Below are 21,027 nucleotides of genomic sequence, written 5' to 3'. Positions count from 1 at the left end.
AACATCATAGACTAGATTATTTGTATCATCAGATATCTTCTACCCCTTTGAAAACAATGCCAAAGTAGAGGCACAAGCTTTCATTTTCCACTATGCTTCTCCCCCTATGGAGTAGCATCCCTCAACACATCAATCTTGAATGATTTGACACTGTAGTACCTGACTGATGTGGAGCACACAACTTTAGTTGACTTCATGAAGGGAAGAACCCCTAATTCACCTCTCAAATAGGTAAATGTAGTCTTCGATAAGGGTTTAGTGAATATATATGCTATCTTCTCCTTACTGGAAACATGTTCTAGTACAACCTCCTTATTCTGAACCTTCTGTCTCAAGAAATGATACTTGAGCTCAATGTGCTTAGTTCTAGCATGCAATACGAGATTCTTGAAAATATTTATTGCACTACTATTGTCACAAATAAACTCACTGGTTCAGATATAGGTACTTTGAAACCGTCCAGTACATGTTTCATCTAAATTGTCTAAGTGCAGTTCATAAATGCTACCACATATTCTACTTTAGCTGTAGACTAGGAAATACAACTCTTCTTCTTACTTGTCCACGAGACTAGTCTTCCACCAAGAAAGAATGCTCCACCGATTGTGCTCTTCAGGTCATCTACATTACCTACGTAATCTGCATCGGTATATACTTTGAGATTAAAGTCACCATTGTATGGATGCCATAATCCATAGTCAATAGTCCCTTTGTGGATTATCTTGGACTTTTCTAGAAAACAAGCTACTATGCCCACTGCATGAGCAATATTTGGTCTACTGTACACCACATAGTGAAGCTTACCAATCATTGACCAGTACTCCTTCTCATTCACTAATGTTGAATCATCTTCCTTAGTCATTTTACAGTCGGTCACCATTGGTGTACCAATTGGTTTTCTCTCCTCCATTTCAAAGGTCTTCAATACCTCTTTGACATACTTGGATTGGGTAATAAAGATACCTTCTTTGATTTGTTGAATCTGTAAACCAATGAAAAACTTTATCTCTCCAATCAGAGACATCTCAAACTCTTTCTTCATTTCATCTGCAAAAGTATGACTCATTTTATCATCTCCTCCAAAGATTATGTCATCTACAAATACTTCACAAAACATAATCTTATCACCTTTAGATTTTAGGTAGATGTTGCTATCCTCACTTGTTCTTTGAAATTCTATCTTCACAAGATGAGAGTGTCACCATTCATACCATGCGCTAGGTGATTTTTTCAATCCATACAGGGCTTTGTGTAATATACACACCATGTTACTATCTTCTGCTAAGGCAAACCCATCTGGTTGCTCAATATACACTTCCTCTTCTTGGATTCCATTCAAGAATGTAGACTTCACATCCATTTGATAAACCTTAAATCCCTTGAATTCTGCAAATGCCAGTAGCATTCGGACACCTTCCAGTCTAGCCATAGGAGAAAAGGTTTATGCATAGACTTCTCCCTCTTCCTGAGCACATCCTTTGCATACAAGTCTTACCTTGTTCCTCACAACTGTTCCTTCTTCATTTATCCTACTCATGAAGACCCATTTGGTACCTATGACATTCTTGTGTTCTAGTCTGGGTACCAAGGACCCTGTTGCATTCTTTTCTATCTGGTCTAGTTCCTCTTCCATTGCCTTAATCCAATCTTCATCTATAAGTGCTTCTCTAGAAGTCTTGGGCTCTAATTCAGAAATCATGCAAGAGTTTTCTTTCATCTTTCTTGTGAGTATCCTTGCATCCTTATCTCCTATGATTTGCTTTGAATCATGATGTAGTTTCACATACCTAGGAATGACTCTAGCTGGTTTTGCTAGCTTTTCCTCTTCTTCTTTACTTACTTCTTCTTCTTTACCTACTGCAGCTTCTATTGGTACAGGAACACTGAGTTCTTTACTTGTTTCTTTATTAATCGGTTCCCAGAAGGCTATACCTGATTCATCTTCCACTTCCTAGCTGCAAGTTTCCTCAGGTTCCTCAGGGGATTCATCAACCCTGAGATTGATACTCTCAACAATTTTCTATGTTATATTGTTGTAGCACTTGAGAGCTTTGCTCTTAGTGGAATATCCCAAAAATATTCCTTCATCACATTTAGCATCAAACTTGCTCAGATTCTCACCTATCTTGATGTAACACTTACTACCAAACACTTTAAAATAGCTCACAGTGGGAGTTTTCCTAGTCCAATACTCATAAGGGGTTTTAACTCTACCTTTCTCTATGAGTACCTAGTTCATAGTATAGACTACAGTGCTCACCGCTTCTCTCCAAAACTTGTGAGCAACTTTTCGTTGGATCAACATTTTTCTTCCCACTTCAACTACAGTCTTGCTATTTCTTTCTACTATGCCATTCTATTGTGGTGTCCTTGGGGCAGACAACTACCTCTTAATACCACTTTCTTCACAGTACTTGTTGAATTCATCAAAAGTGAATTCAACTCCTTGATCAGTTCTTAGGCATTTTATCTTTTGACCACTTTCCTTCTCTACTAATTCTCTAAAGGCTTTGAACTTTCCAATCACCTCAAACTTGTCTTTCAAGAATGTGAGACACATCATTCTTGAGAAGTCATTAGTAAGAACCATGAAATACCCATCTCCCTAAATACTTCTAGTTTCCATAGGACCACACAAATCAGTATTCATAAGATCAAGCAAGTTTTCTACTGAAAAAGACTTACCTTTGAAAGTTGAGGAAGACCTCTTCCCAACTTAACATTCTATACACTAGGAATTCTTCGGTTTGTTTAGCAAAGGAAATCCTCTTATATCCTTGATCTTACTAGCCTTCACAATATTATGAAAGTTCATATGAAAAATTCTCCTATTCCATATCCTTCTATCATCAAACTTCGCCATTAGACACCAACATATCTTGGTATTCAACTAAAACAAGTTACCTCTGGTCTGATTACCAGTGGCAATAAGTTCACCACTTTTTCCAATTATATTGCAGACTCCACATTTGAACTCCAAAATGAGTCCTTTATCATTTAGCTGAGCAACACTCAATCGGTTGTTCTTAAGACCTTCTACCTAGTAGACATCATCCATATTTCTCCTTCCATTCAGTGAGATGGATCCTTTTCCTTTTACCAAGCATGGTGCATCATTTCTGAATCTGAGAACACCTCCATCATATTCTTCTAGAAACAAAAATATTCTCCAATCACCAGTCATGTGGTGAGAACAATCACTATCAAATATCCACTCATTAGAGTTGTCAATGTGAGAGACAAGTACTTTCTTGTGAGACACTTCTTCCTTTATAGCTATTAACACTATGTCCTCATTCTCTTCATCCTCGGATTCTTCATCAGTAACACCTTCATCCACTGCAACAAGACAATTTCTTCTATTTCCTCCTTTATACTTTCTAAACCTCTTCAGTTTATCCTTATTGTCATTGTTAGGACAGTTAACAACTATATGTCCTATCTTATTGTAGGAAAAACATTTTAAAGGAATCTTACCTCTGTATTTTCCAATACCTTTTGGAAGTCTCTTGGCAACAAGAGCTTCAAAATCCATCAGAATCTCTTCATCATCCATACGTCTGCTTTGCATGGATTCATAACTAGTACTTACTTCTTTTCCTTTTTTGGTTGGTGCAATAGATGCTCTAAAAGCTGACTCAATCTTCTGAACACTACCATAATAGCTATTCAACTCATATGTAGTTAAGTTTGCAATGATAGAGTCTAAGGATACCTTGGTTTTGTCAATAGACCTTAGTTCCTGAATAGCAGCAACTCTAATTGCATAGACTGGTAACAATGATCTCAAGACTTTACTAACAATGGTAGCATCATCAATTGTTCCACCAGTGCTCTTGATATCTCCAACAATAGTCCTGATTGTTATGTCATATTGTTGAATGGTCTCACCTTCAACCATCCTCATGTCCTGAAATTTTCCTCTAAAGCTCTCTTCCTTAGCTTTCTTTACATTCTCATCACCGCCATAAAGAGTTTCCAATGTTTCCCATACATCTTTAGGAGTGTCCTTATATTGTACATCAATGAACTCAATATCAGACAAACTTCTAATAATGGCCTCCATGACTTGCCCATTTTCTTGAATCTCTCTTTTCTGATCATCAGTTAAAGTGCTAGTGGGAATTACACAGACATTCTAAACATAGCTCCAGTTTTGAGCACCCAAACTCTTGATATAGATCTTCATTTAGTCCTTCTATATTTTCAAGTTATCTTTATTGAACTTGGGACCTTCCCTCTTCATCATTAAGGTAGGATCTTTAACCTCAAGCAGTTAAGCTTATATCACCGAGGACCTAGAGTTGCTATGATACCAATTGATGAATAATGATGAACAATAGATACCCTTACTGGTACTGAGATGGGGGGGTGAATTAGTACATACAAAAAATTTTGTGCAACTTATCAAGTTCAAACAATGCTAACCAGTTGTCTTCATTACTAAACTTAACCATGGAAATATCGGTTAAATATAGTAAGACCTCAGACAACATAAACCAGTAACAATGAACCCTTTAGATACATTCAATACTTGATAACTACTTAACCCATAAACATATGCATCTGGTGTGTCAACAATACCAAACCATTAGCTCTGCATGCATAATCACTTAAACAAATAATACTTAATCATCACAAAAATAAAGAGGCACCACTCATGACACACAAATTTTTCATGTGGAAACCCAAATGGGAAAAACCACGGTGGGGATGAATACCCACAAGCTTGTTTTTCAACTCTTTTGAAGCTCACTCTATTAGAAGCCTAGTCTGATTAAACACTTTACAATAAGATTTTGCTAGGAACTGATCCTATTAAAGATCACTCGGTTAAGGGATGGCTATATACCCCATTAAAGGTTAAAACCCAATTACTAGAGGATTTAAAGAACTCAATGAACTTGAGTCACCTAGTTACAGGATTTACAATAATCCTGTTAAAGCTACCCAGCAAAGGGATTTTCCTTCTATTGAAATGGTTAGAAGACAATAGGTAAAACTTTGATCTGGTAACAACACTATATGCTAAGACATATCCTTTTCAGTTCCTCTACTCTACAATCACACTCTATAGTTTTCTCTCACTGGTCTAGCAAGTATCTCATCACTTGGATACACACACAACATTTGCCAATAACTTACAAGAACAAACATCATCGATCTTATAGACAACAATTAGGTCGGTAGCATAAGCCCTAAACCCTAAGCATTTTAGGTTTACAATACAAGCAGTCCAATCCTGACCATCCAAACACTTTGCATTGAGGAATACAATTTTAAATAGATCACAAGACAATATGCATCATCCATTCTTCACCACACATAGAAATAAGTAACTCATCAGGCTTTCTTCTCATACCATTAAGAAGAATGTTCATTCCCGAGGTAGGCATTTAATGCAGTCGATCTTCACATTCAAGATCCTCAAAGAAATCCTTCACATGCACAAAGATGATGTGGCATCTCGATCTCATATTCATCTCTTAGCTAACTCATCATAGAATGCCATCAGTTGCATCGCACAAGTGAGATTGCCAAACCGGAAACCCTAGAGCTGAAGTTACCACCTAGTAGTCACACTTAGTGAAACGTAGAAACCAGTTGACCAACTTCTTCTAATCTGCATACTAATTTACTTGCACATATTGACATCAATGACAACATACATTATCATCATATCAATATACCAGTTCATCATATGCCAACAATTTAAACTGTAATATTGGAACCGAAAACATTAATACCAAAATAGCAATTAAACTAATTAAGTATAAACAATGATCACATAATAAAAGCCATCCACATAACACCAAGATATATCAGATCATGTCAGATCCAAATCAAGTATAAAACACTCAACCTACTCGGACCAAAAGGGTGCTAGTAAAGTATCCAAATAGCTAGTGTTAGCATTAATGACAAAACCCAAATGCAACACATACTCAATTCCACTAAATGGCCAACAACCTATACTCTCCTAGGTAAGGTGTTGCCTTATTCACTCAAGGTATGGATTCTTATCATGTTAATCATCTATTCAAATATTCTTCACACTTTTCAACTTTTTCTTTCTAGCAACACCATATAATAGGTACTGTAATGGTGAAAATTAGGGTTTCCACCATATAAAGAAGAAATTGTCAATTTTACTTATGAACTATTACATTAGGGAAAGATATAAATTGTTAATATTCTTTCCCTTAAGTCAAATTAAATAATCAAACATACTGAAATTAGGGTTAATGTTACAGAATTGAAGTAAAAATGCATGAAGAGTGAGCTACATTCATCAAATCGGGCCACAAACCTAGATATGAGGAAGATAAGTGTATTTGGACCTATTCCCATAAGGATCTCCTAATTTATTGGGACTGTTCTTTTGGTCACCCTTGTCCTCCAAAATTTTTGCACTCCAATGGACGATCTATTCATCTCTTTAAATAAAGCCAATTTCAAAGATCATAGCTTCATACCTAGTCACTACACACCAAAAAAAGGGAAAATAGGTTGAGAATAGGGGTTTGCCAAAGTGAAACCTTGATTAAGGAATTAACCTTGAATAAAATATGAAAAATGCTAAAATAAACAATGGAAAGATATACGTTAGTGTAGCGTCCTAAAATTGCGACACTTGCAATTTTGACTACATTTGGGTCTTCACGATGGCGGTGCAACACTGAACCTGAATGGAGACCCCGAAACTTGTTCATGACATCAAAAACTGCATTTTTCAGCACCCTGGCCTGATCCTCCTTGCACCCTATTGTCCCGGGAGATAGGACCATGGTGCCCAATGCCCTGGTCCTTCAGGACTAGGGTGCCCAATGCCCTGGTCCCCCAGGACCATGGCGCCCAACGCCCTGGTCGCTGGCCCTATTTTGGGCCCGGTCTCTTATGGGGCTTCGGGTCTTTAAGTTTGCAAATTGGAAAATATTGTTTCCTGGTCGGCCTAAGGTCGGAAAATCAGTCTATCAACCCTAATTGACAAGTATATAAACTACATTTCCTCTCCCATTTTGGTAGATGGAAAAAGGTGAAAGCGACATTCAAGCATTCAAGCATTCAAGCATTCCTTCAATCAATTGAGCATTCTAAGTCTCCATTCAAGGCTAAGTGTTGCATTCAAGACAAGGATTCAACCATTGAAGAGGAGATCACATACAACATACAACATACTACATACATTACACCTTCGCATGTAAGAATACAAACATTCTTACAACAAGGTATCAGTACTTGTTTACATTACAAACATTTACATTTACAACATTCTCATTTCTTGGTTAATTCCAAAACGGGGGTTTGGCCTAAAGGCAAACCCCTCATCCCTAACCCCCTAATCGTCCTCTCTTTTCTGTGTGTAGGTTGCAGGTACGCGACTATAATTGAAGATCTGGAATCCTTGTGCAGAGATGAACAGATCCCCCTTTGTTTCGCGGATTTTTCGGAGGATCGTGTGCACGTCGGGCACCATCATCCTGTCAAATTTCGCTCAAATTTGCAAAACAACACCATCTCAACATTTTACTGCTAATTCCAGGTCCGCAGCTTCATCCCATATCCCTATCTCTATTTATAAGTGAATCTTTCTTACTTTACATGCATTCCTAGTTCAATCTTTCTATCTACATTCTTTACAAAAGAGGGTATCCTTGATGTCTTAACCCTTGAAACTCATTTATAATCCAATCTTGCATTGCATGGGATTGGATCTTGTGGGTTTCAACCCCTCTTTTGAATGTAAAGTCTCTCCTAAGTGAAAACCATCAACCCTAGTGACTCTCCCTTCTCTCTCCTTGGAGTTGGGGAGGGGAGAACGAATAGGGTTTGATTTTTCTGCTTTACATTTTGGTGAACCCGACGTGACCATCCTCATTCTGATTATTCATGGTTAGATCTGAAAATTTTGCTTTCCTAATTATATTTTCATGTTTGATCTTTTGCAAATTTTAGAGGTTGATTGCATAAAAACCCTAAAATTTTCTTTTTAGTAATTGAGCTTGTGGAATGTTAATTGTTAATGCTTGTTTCAGATCTACCCTTCTATTGCAAATTCTCAATTCATATTTGTGCTTTAATTCTGAAAATTAAGTGGTTAAATGTCAAAACCCTAATTTTTAAGACCACCTTGATTCAACCTTTGACTGATAATTTCACTAATCAAAACACCTCCAAATCGGTTGTAACTTTGGATTCCGCAATAAAATCACAATATCTTTCATCCGTGAAAATTTGGAAAAAAGTTGCGAGGACCGTGTGCACCTTGATCGCCATCGTCCCTGACATTTTTTCCGAAATTTCGGGAGCTAGATCTTACTATATTCTTCTGCTAAAATCCAGAATTTTGGCTGATCTTATCAATTTTAACACCTTCAAAATTAAGGTCAAAGTTGGTCTAGAGATTGCTTGGATTGAGGCTTCTAATCATTCAAAAATTGTTGAAATTGAAATTCATATCAAAATTGTGTTTCTTACAGTCCTAAATCTGAAAAGTGTGTTGGCATTCATTCGAAATTTTAGTGCTTTATTCAAATTTTTGTAGTTTGTGACTTTTGAAATTAAGTGTTTAATTGCAACAACTTTGATTTCCACTTTCAAATTCAAATTTTGCATGAAATCGGGTCAACTTTTAAATTTCAAAGCTTGCATTGCTTTTAGTATTCCCTCTAAAATCATAAAATTCAAAATTTTAGTTTCCCCCTCTTTTTCAAAATTCAAATTTTACATTTTTCAACAATCTTGGTAGGGTTCAATTTTGAGATTGCAACTTTAATTTGGCCTATTTACAGATCGTAAAATCACTCAATTTTTTCAGACAATCTCCTGAAAATTTTGAAAAAAGTTGCGAGGACCGTGTGCACTCCATTCGCCACGGTCCTGGACATTTTTTCCGAAATTTCGGGAGATTGTCCTGATTGCATTTAACAGCTTAAATCTAGGAGATTGATTGATTTTATTGAAATTTGCTACCTCTAAAATTCAAAATCTTCTCTCTCTCTTTAGTGCATGAGTTTTACAACAATAAGTCCTACTTACACTATTCCCGTTAGACGAAGCCTTAGAATTAAGTCTTTCCAAGGTTTAATTACTGAAGAGATGGAACCTAATTTGAATGGCCTTTTTAACGAGGACATGGGTAATTCCTCTAATCCTCTTAATGATGAAGAAGCTCTCCATGAGGTTTCTATAGAACAACTTTCGAAATTGGATAACCAATTTGATGATTTTCGAGAATGGATGTCTCAAGAATGCCCTGATAGTCAAGCTCTTTCATTAATTGAGGGTCTAAAACGTATGGTTCAAAGTGATAAGAATGGAATTGATATTTTGCGTAGTATTGCACACATTGTGGATTCGAATGTGATACCGATGAAAAGTTGTGCCGAAACCTTAGGTTATACACAACCTCCTACTCAAGTTAATCATTCTATTCCTTTGACAACTCCTATTGCTAGTATACCTACTTTTACATCAAACATAATGACTACTTCAATAGAAGACATTCCTCCTATGATCACTAGTCATGGGGGCAATCCTTCTTCTTCAATCAACCCGCTTCCTTCATTCAATCCAACTTCTTCATTCATTCCTTCAATGAGTGTTCCTATTATATCTCCACAAATGAACATGACGCAAGGGGGCAATTCATTTAACCCTTCCATTCCTCCTTGTAGTGTTCCTCCTTTCCAATCATCTCCTATGACTAACTATCATAGTGTCCCACCACCTTACTCTCTACCTTCTTTCAATAACATAACACCTCCATCACAATCTAACACGTCTAATATGAACTCTTCGACTGAAGCGACCATTAACAATCTTGCACAAACTGTCTCTTCTTTACAACAACAAATTGCCTCTATGAATCAATCTAAGTTTATATGAATCAATCTAAGTTTAGTGTGCCCACATTTGATGTTGCGAGCCCACTTTCTCTTGACATTGTTCAAGCTATCCCCCCTAAACATGTTGAAATTCCGCATTTGGAGCTTTATAATGGTAAGGGTGATCCTCTAACACATGTTAAGACCTTTCAAACAATATGTACTGATTCTGCTTATGACCAAAGGTTGCTTGCAAAACTGTTTACTAGAACATTAAGAGATAAAGCCCTACAATGGTATTGCTCGTTGCCTTCCTATTCTATTACTTCTTTCGAACAACTTGCAAATGCTTTTATTCAACAATTTCAAAACAATATAAGTCCTAAAGTTACTTTGATTGATTTAATGCATTGTAAACAAGGTGTTAAAGAAAAAGTGACTGATTTCATTGGTAGATATAAGCATTTGTATGCTCAAATTTCTTTTCCAGTACCTGACAATGATATTCAAAGAATCTTTATTTCTAATTTACAAAAAGACATTAGAGAAAAACTTCTGTTTTTTGAGTTTACTTCTTTCCAACAGTTGTGCGCAACTCTTCACAATTATCAACTGACTGTGAGTCAAATGGAACAAGCAAATCCTATGGCTCCGAGTGATAAGGGTGATAGTAGTCAACAACCATTTGGGAAGTTTAAACCAAACAGAGAGTCCATTAAATTCAATGAAAACATCATCAACAACAATGTGAATGCGGCATCAGGTGTGCCTCCTATTTCTAAGTTTTTCAAGAAAGAAAGAAAGTTTACTCCTTTGAATGAATCATTGCATAGTATTATGAATAAGTTATTGGAACAAAATGTACTTACTCTTCCTCCTATAAGGCAAATAGATCCTACAAAGATTAATTCACCCTATTTTGATAACAAATCTTTTTGTCAGTTTCATCGTCATCCTGGGCATGATACTGAAAAATGTTTTGCTTTAAAAGGTTAAATTCAAGATTTGATTGATAATAATACTATTTCTATTTCTAGAGTGAACAATAAAGGCAACACATCTGTAGCTCCTCCTAACCAAAATCTTCAGATTTTTACTGATCCATTGCCTTCTCATACCTCTAATGCGATTGATACTATTGATTCCTCTGTCTCACCTGATGATCTTGTGTCCATGACTCCGAATGTGATTAACTTTGTGGAACAACAGAAAATCCCTAAAGAACCTTCCATCACCTTTGATTCTAGTGAAACTATCAGGGCACCTGATGGTCCTTTATATATAGTTGCAAAAGTCAAGAATACACCTTGCCATGGAGTGCTTATTGATCCTTCTTGTATGGTTAATATCATTACTGAAGAATTTCTTTTTACTTTGCAATTGAATCAAGTGATCTATGATGAAACAAATGTGGTTGTGAAACTATATGATGTATTTTATTCTCTTGCAATTGGTTCTATTACATTACCTATTGAGGTCCATAACAAATCCCTTGATGTGGACTTTGCTATTATTCCATCATCCAAACAATTTCGTGTGAAGCTAGGCTATCCTTGGCTATCTTCCATGAAAGCTATTGCTTCTCCTATTCACAAGTGTTTGAAATTTCCCCATAATGGTGAAGTTGTTACTGTCAATCATAGTCTCTTTGAACCAGCTGAAAGAACTTCTAGCATTCCTATTGATTACTTTTGGCCTAAACAATTCCAATCTCTTCCACCGCGGAGTGATCATCTTTTCAAATCTTATCAAAAGTGGAAAAAAGATATGATCCTATCTCTAAGTGAACCTAGAACACCCAAACTTGATATTCCTATCATTCTTGAGAAGGAAGTTCTTCCTTTGAAAGATAAAACTAATGTCTTTCCTCAAGAAGATTCCCAACCCATCCCTATGGATGTGACTATGCCTATGATTAATAAACTTCCTAAAAATAGACCTATCCCTCCTCGTCATGATGGACTTGGTCTCCTTCCTAAACCAAATATTCCTCCCCTATATGGAGCAGTTCCTCCTCCTTCCTCTTATGGAGAGAAGAGACCTTCCTCTTCTCCTATTGTTCAACCTAAGAGACCACAACCTAAACACCCAAGTGATAAGGATGAGAACATTTCTCCTCCTCAATCTTCTCAACTTCCTACTAAGACTAGACGAAATCGTTCTGCACATGAACACCGATGAAAGCATCGTCTTAGAGCTCAAGAAGCTACTTCTCAAACTTTGCAATCCCCAAAAACACCTTCAGCTAGCATTATTCCATTTTCTCCTCAGCCGACGATTGAGCCGAAATCTCCTAAACATAAGATGCATGATGGTCTTGATCCTGTGCGAGTTAAAGATCCTATTTTTATAAATCTTGATGATGATATAGATGAAAATGTTATTCATGATGAAAATGTTACTCCTCTTCATTCTGATAGTGAATATGAATATGTTGATGTTGATAACCATCTATCTAACGAATTTTCTAAAGCACTTATCGTAGCTCCTAGACAAGAACATCGTGGCTTGGGGTATGAACATAGCTCTTGTTTGGATCTTGTGATAGCTCCATCTATTATGTTGGATGTTCCTCCTCTAGCGTGTTTCCTACCTTCCTGAAATATTGATCAGCAAGATCGGGGGGTAGATGAAGTGCTAGACTAGTTCATTAGCATAGCAGACTCTCTCCTCCTCTCTTTTGTTACTTCTTCTATATGTTATTCTCATTCTTCTATTTGTTGTCCTTGGTGTTGTCTACTTGAGGATGATGCAAAACATTGAGATCTCTTTTGGTCTCTCTCATGTTGACTCAAAAGACATGTGTTCCCTTCTTCTAGGTGACCTTCCTTGATTGGGGAATGAAGAACAATTATGCATACATACATATGATATACATGAATTATCATATAGCATACTGACCCCGAGGAAAGCGAAGTCACCTTGTGCTTTGTGTTTTGTGTCTACTATCCTTGGGCTTATCTCACACTTGGGGGCTAAATCCTTGTGATAACATGGTCCTTTCTCATTTCTTATATGTATCACTACCTTAAAGCAATCACCTCCGGTGAGGTGTGTGCGATCGCTTTAACATAGGGGGGCATACATCCCATCCATATTGTTTCAAGATACTTGAAAATTTTTGACAAATTTAGCTTTGCCTTGAAAATTTTTGATATCTTTCTTGCATGACTCATAGTGAGGGAACCTTACTACTGACAGTCATGGTTCTCCCTCATGATCTTCCCTTTTACTTTATCAATTGAAGTCGTAAGATCCTTAGTCCACTGGGGGCTTGGTGTATCTTGCCTCCTTGACATGGTGAAAGTTTTTCAATGTTGTTTCCTTGTACTTTACCGGAAGTATGAGCGTACGCTTAGACTCCTGCTAAAGTGGGGGCTAAATGTAGCATCCTAAAATTGTGACACTTGCAATTTCGACTACATTTGGGTCTTCACGATGGCGGTGCAACACTGAACCTGAATGGAGACCCCGAAACTTGTTCATGACATCAAAAACTGCATTTTCCAGCACCCTGGCCTGATCCTCCTTGCACCCTGCTATCCCGGGAGGTGGGACCATGGCACCCAGCACCTTGGTCCTTCAGGACTAGGGCACCCAGCGCCCTGGTCCCCCAGGACCATGGCTCCTAGCGCCCTGGTCCCTGGCCCTATTTTGGGCCCGGTCTCTTATGGGGCTTCGGGTCTTTAAGTTTGCAAATTGGAAAATATTGTTTCCTGGTCGGCCTAAGGTTGGGAAAATCAGTCTATCAACCCTAATTGACAAGTATATAAACTACATTTCCTCTCCCATTTTGGTAGATGGAAAAAGGCGAAAGCGACATTCAAGCATTCAAGAATTCAAGCATTCCTTCAATCAATTGAGCATTCTAAGTCTCCATTCAAGGCTAAGTGTTGCATTCAAGACAAGGATTCAACCATTGAAGAGGAGATCACATACAACATACAACATACTACATACATTACACCTTCGCATGTAAGAATACAAACATTCTTACAACAAGGTATCAGTACTTGTTTACATTACAAACATTTACATTTACAGCATTCTCATTTCTTGGTTAATTCCAAAATCGGGGTTTGACCTAAAGGCAAATCCCTCATCCCTAACCCCCCCAATCATCCTCTCTTTTCTGTGTGTAGGTTGCAGGTATGCGGCTGTAATTGAAGATCTAGAATCCTTGTGTAGAGACGAACAGATCCCCCTTCATTTCGCGGATTTTTCGGAGGACCGTGTGCATGTCGGGCGCCATCGTCCCTTCAACTTTCGCTCAAATTTGCAGAACAGCACCGTCTCAACATTTTAATGCTAATTCCAGGTCTGCAGCTTCATCCCATATCCCTATCTCTGTTTATAAGCGAATCTTTCTTGCTTTACATGCATTCCTAGTTCAATCTTTCTATCTACATTCTTTACAAAAGAGGGTATCTTTGATGTCTTAACCCTTGAAACTCATTTAGAATCCAATCTTGCATTGTGTGGGATTGGATCTTGTGGGTTTCAACCCCTCTTTTGAATTTAAAGTCTCTCCTAAGTGAAAACCATCAACCCTAGTGACTCTCCCTTCTCTCTCCTTGGAGTTGGGGAGGGGAGAACGACTAGGGTTCGATTTTTCCGCTTTATAGTTAGATCTACAATGATTGATAATGTTGCTTTGTTTCCTGAATGTAATAACATATATTGTATGAAATGGCATGAATATGGAAAAACCCTAATCACACACACATGCTTTCATATGAATGATGTAATTTTTCTCCAAAATAGATGAATGAAGAATATGCAGCCTTGAACACATCTGAAAATGCTTGATGATGAATACTTCAATGGTCAAATGTTTGATTGTTTGGATGTGAAGACATATTAAAATGTGTTGAGAAAAATGTCGTATATAGGTATTTCATAATTTAAATCACCTTTAAGCTAACTTAGAATCAATATATTTTTAGATGATGCTAAATTTGAACATGATAAGATTTCCTAATCATCCTCTCCAAATTCACAGAAAAGTGCACGAGACCATGGTGGTGGGCACCATGATCCCGACCACTTTTTTCCAAATTTCTAGGGATGTGAGCTATCATGATTCCAATGCTAAATCCAACTTGGTGGCTCAAGAAAAGATTTGAATATATGTGAAATATTATTTGAGAGTTGAAATTAGGACAAGATTAAGGAAAAAATAGGATAAAATAGTAAAGGGAACACCTAGAATTATGGGCCGAAATAAAAGTGTGATTATGTGATAAAGTGAAATAAGACCCATAATATTGAACTAAGTATTTATAAATTATAATAAATGTCCTATAATGCATATAGGAAAGACAAATACTAAAATAGGTGCTAAGAGAGTACGAAATTGGACATGCCAATAAAGGTTGTACAATTTATGATGCTATATTTAGCCCTCACTTTAGTGGAGTATGAGCTTACAATCATAATTTCAATGATTTAGAAAGATAATAGAGAGGATATAATAGGAGTGCAATCACAATGATATAAATGCTTCAATAATTTTGAGGAACGAAAACCCCAATCTTAGGATCTTAATTCATACAATCCTATGCAAGGACACATAACATAAGGAGGTATTACTAAAAACAAGACTGCAAGTCAACTAGCTGAAGAGATCTTGATAATCAAAATGTCTCAACCACTAATATCATTCTTGAAAAATGGCATCCCAACAACACAAAGTAATCACATAAAAGAGAAGAGAACACATCATCCATGAACTATAAATAAAAAATCTTATGAGCTCATGAGAAGAGAAGAGAGAAGCATTAATACACCCTACATGTGTTTTTCTAGGTTATACATGAGAAGGAGGAGAGAGGACATGGATGCACACTCTATATTTTTCTTTCTAGGTGATCCACATTGGGGACGAGAGTAGGAATAGTCTAGAAGTATTTTTATATTTTCAATCATCCTCATCCATGTGTGCAACTAATGTCTAGTTTTAAGTGTGTAGCACCCCATATAAGATTTCTTTTTTCTCTATTTTTTAGCGTTCTTCAATCTATTTATGATAAATAATAAAAATGTGAATTCTATGGGTCAAATATCTAGTTTCAGGAATATCTCCTATAAGAGTTTGTTTTCTCTAGTTTCCAGAATGTGTCACCCTATATAAGATAGATACATTCTTGTTTTTGAGGAAAACTCTAAAGGAAGTAGTGAGACATGAGTGACGAAAGAGATAAGATAGGATAATATTATTTCCCCCCAAGCATAAAGACAAAAAAGAATAAATTATTATGTTACTCACTAAGTGTGATTGCACCTGAGATTGTACCACCATGAATAAGAATGAGCCCCCAATAGGTAAGACAACAATGTCACATGGTGAGGACAAATATAATAAGGAACTTGAGTGTTATTTGAAATGATCATGAATATAATACCATACATGATTGTAGACACCTAAAATTGTCCTGTCTAATTAAATAAATATTTTTATTTATTTAATTATCTAAGCCTAATTCTTCTATTAATTAAATAAATCTTTATTTATTTAATTAATTCACCTATCCTCTTCTAACCTAATTTCTCATTTAAATAAATACTTTTATTTATTTAAATTATCCTTTTTCTAAATTAAATAAATACTTTTATTTATTTAATTGATCCCACTTCCTCTATTAATTAAATAAATATTTATTTATTTAATTAATTCATTATCCTTTTCTACCTATGACACATGTCATTCATCTCTTAATTCCTACACTACCTACCCTCTTATTATTTTCTTATTTTCTCTACCTACCCACTAATCCTAGCCGACCATTTATCTTTTACAGCTCTCAATATTATCCATCCATTTATTATAGTGTCTTCTATATAAGGAGATGCTTACTTCATTATCAACCCTAATCAATCATTCTAATAATTCTACCCCACTATGTTTTCAAACTTTCATATACAATCAAGCCTACTTGCAACCACATTTCTATTCTTTGTTGAGCTCATGTGCACACATAAAATTTGAGATCAAATATATCAAGAAAGATCAATGGAGATAGGAAGAATGGAGATCCAAACCCTATTGGACATATGATGGTATAATCTTTGTGATTTCATTTGATTTGCATTGTCTTAGGTAATCTTCATATGTTATGGTGGATCTTTGTTGTTGTGACGCTAGGGTTTTGTGGTTGAATTCATTTTGTTTCTCAATATTGTTGTTTTCATTTTTACCACAAACAATGATCACTAGTTACTTTTATGTTATTTTTATGATCTTTGGAGCAACAAAATGGAAATATAGATTTTGAAATAGTCTATAAGAGAATCTAAAAATCTGGATTTGCATTGAGAGGGCCAAGGCATTGGGCACCCACCACCCTAGGTACCGGGCTGGACTTTGTAGAAGAGAAGAGAATTTAGGTTGTCGTAAAGAGGATTCGACATGATATTAGCTTGATGGGATGCCATATAGGAATGAGAAAATTTAAATCCACAAGTCAATGGAGGAGGATATTTTGACAAAGGAAGAGGTTGTAAACCTAAGAGAATTTAGGTTGTCATAAAGAGGATTGGACACAACCTTAGCTTGTTGGCATGCCATATAGGAATGAGAAAATGTAAATCCACAAGACAATGGAGGAGGATATTTTTACAAAGGAAGAGGTTGTAAACCTACCTTTTCATTAGTAAATTTTGATTTCTCATGACTTTGCTGCATAAATCCTAAAACTTTTCCATTCTATCCATGTGTAGGATTAGAAAAGGGTTTTCTCTTAGGTGGAATGAGATTGAAGTTAAAAGAAGCCCAATCAATATCTAGACATGTGTTAGGATAAAATTTTTAATTATCAAATTTACTTGTTTATGGTGAAAATTGATAACAATAATAACAATATTGAAAGGCTAAATGAATTCAACCACTAAACCCTAGCCTAACAATCAACAAAGATCCACCATGACATATGAAGATTACCTAAGACAATGCAAATCACATGAAATCACAAAGATTATACCATCACATGCCCAATAGGGTTTTGATCTCCATTCTTCCTATCTCCATTGATCTTGCTTGATATATATATTTGCTCTCAGATTTTTATATGCACAAGAGCTCAACAAAGAACGGAATGTGGTTGCAAGTAGGATCGTAGTGTAGCAAGTTGCATGAAAGATCATTAGCATGAGTGATTAGGGTTTGACAATGAAGAAAGCATCTCCTTATATAGAAGACACTATATGAAATGGAGGGATAAGATTGAGAGGTGTAAAAGGAGGTCGGCTAGGATTAGAGGGTAGGTAGAAGAAATAGTAAAATAATGAAAGGGGTAGGTAGTGTATGAGTTAAGAGATGAATGACATGTGTCATGTGTAGAAAAGGTTAATGAATTAATTAAATAAATAAAGATTTATTTAATTAATAGAAGAAGTGGGATCAATTAAATAAATAAAATATTTATTTAATTTAGGAAAGGGAAAATTTAAATAAATAAATGTATTTATTTAAATGAGAAATAAGGCTAGAAGAGGATAAATGAATTAATTAAATAAATAAAGATTTATTTAATTAATAGAAGAATTAGGCTTAGGTAATTAAATAAATAAAATATTTATTTAATTAGACTGGACAATTTTAGGTGTCTACATTTTGCCCCTCTTTGAGACAATGTGGCTTGTCGCGTTGTTTCAAAGAAGATAAGATGAACTGATACAGAGTTGCCCCAGAATGGGAATGATATGCCCCCTCGAGAGATTGGATGAAAATGTCTGGAAAGATCCCAGACAATCTCTCGATAAGAAAGAGAGGCTAGAATGGACAGACCGGATAAAGTGACAGAGTCACAGGATGAAGAAGACTGACTCGGGAAAATGAAGGTGAGGGCTGTTGGGAAAAATGGTGTCTCAACCTTGCATTTATGTGAGGTTACTATTTATAGTAAGTTTTCATTTGAGCACAAAATGGTGCGAAACTCTCCCTAAAGCTTCTGGTTGGCTAGATAAGCATTCCGGTAAAGTTGCATCGCAAGGTCACAGCTAGTTTTGAAGATAATAAAGTTTTCGTCTTGGAGGGGTGCAATAAAATATTTAAACTTAATTTTGGGGACTTTAGAGGCTCCAAAATGCCCTGAAAAGTGGCCGTAACCGACAAATCTGGTTACGAGGTGATAGAGAACTTCGCGAGCTTTCCGACGCTTCAAACGGTTCGTCAATCGGACACTCGGTTCTCAAGTTATGGCCTCCGGAAGTTTGTACTCTTGAAATAGAAAAAATAATTTGTATCGAATACATAAATGAGCTGTAAAGGAGAGTGACACATGTTGATGTGTGCTTTAACATGTCATAGGGCATCTAGAAGGGAGATAAGGTCGGCTACACCTTATTGGGTGGTTTTAGCCCATGGTTTTGTAATACCGTTTGACGGTTTCTTGTATTGTATCTCCTATTTATGAGGTGTGTGAGATAGAGGTTGTGTGTAAGAGTCTTATGGCTATTGAGTTGCCTTTGAATCTCTGATTAATGGTACTCTTACGAAGAGCTTTCTCTGCAAGTATGTTGTAATTTGTTTTTGATTGCTGAATAAAATATTGAGCTCCTTTTGGAGTGTGGGGTTTTTCTCCCGAAAGGGTTTTCCCCACGTAAATCACTGTGTTGTGGTATGAATGCTATTATATCTATTTCTATTTTCTGTAACTGTTGTAATGATCTAAAAAAGTTTTGCATTACCCTTCTCTCAAGGTTAGTGTAGGAAGTTGTTTCTGCTACTTAACTTCCTTACAAGGGCTAGGGTAGGCTATAAGATAGACCACGGGCAAAAGACATCCTCATTGTCATCTACACCTCCACGAGATCATAGTGCAGAGTGAGAAAAGAGCAGCAGCAGTCAGCAGTGATGGATTTTGTACACAAATTCGACCACGTTCACCGATTTCAGAGGCCAGCAGAGGCAGGAGAGCCAGTAAGTACCACCAAACCTCCTCGTACTTTGACGCATTTCAATTTTGTCATTAATGCATGGTAGTTTAGCAATAAATGTGCTTAGGAATAGGGCACAAAAAAGTGCAAAATCGTGCAACCGCGTCTGTGTCGACGCTAGGCGCGTCTGTGTCCACCAGGCGCGTCTGTGTCGGTGCCAGGCACGTTTACGTCTGGGACCGTGTTTGCATTGAATGCAGCCGCGTCTGTGCATTTCAGACGCGTTTATGCCCTGTAGGGGCGTTTATGTTCCAAAGTCGCGTCTGTGAATAGTGTAGGCACATTTATGTTCAGAAGGTGCATCTGTGTTTTGTAGGCACACTTGTGCAGTCAATAGGCATGTTTGTGAGTTTAAAGTGCGTTTATGTTTGAAAATGCATGGTTTTGGTCTTCTAGGTCAAATCGACAGTTCTGTGATGAACATACGCTGTCGATTGGATAAGCTGCTGAGAGGATACGCTCAAGCAGGTCCTCTAGGAAGACTAGGATAGAGCAAGGCACTTTGTGATGAACAGTGAGTACCAGGATAGAGTACTTTGTGATGAACAGGGAGTACCCAAAGTATGAGCAGCACTTTGTGATGAACAGGGAGTACAAATGTGAGTAACACTTTGTGATGAACAGGGAATGTCACACACGTAGTACTTTGTGATGAACAGGGAGCACTACTAGGATAAAAAGCAACACTTTGTGATGAACAGTGAGTGTCACTAGGATAGATAACCATATCCATTTAGATAGCAAGTAGCATTTTGTGATAAACAGTGAATGCCATGATAACTGACATGATTCGATTGTTTGACTGCAGGAGTATCTGCCTATGCTAGAGTCATGGGAGAGATTCCTATCCACATAGAGGTTGCGACTAGAGTTATCATTTGAGGATAGAGCTGCCATCGAGGAGATGGGGTTGAGACACGTATTGTATGTGCCTGGGTTTCGGGAAAACATGGGATTGCTGACTGCGCTGGTGGAGAGATGGCACTCCGAGACTTGCACTTTCCACTTGCCGATGGGGGAGATGACAGTGACCCTCGAGGATGTATACAGGATTTTGCACATACCGATCGATGGAGAGCTGATCCCATACGATCGAGATGGAGACAGAGAGGTGCTGAGACGGGTATTCCAGGATCCCAGGCTAGAGATGAGAGCAGGGCATGTGGCATGGGATACCATGACTGCAACAGGACTAGCTTTTCCAGCTATGATTGGAGGAGCCATTAGTGGGTTCTTGTGTCCGGACAGAGCGACACGGGGGTTG

The sequence above is a fragment of the Cryptomeria japonica genome, chromosome 3 (genome assembly GCF_030272615.1).
Source record: "Cryptomeria japonica chromosome 3, Sugi_1.0, whole genome shotgun sequence".
Taxonomy (NCBI): Eukaryota; Viridiplantae; Streptophyta; class Pinopsida; order Cupressales; family Cupressaceae; genus Cryptomeria; species Cryptomeria japonica.
This window is presented reverse-complemented; position numbering follows the sequence as displayed.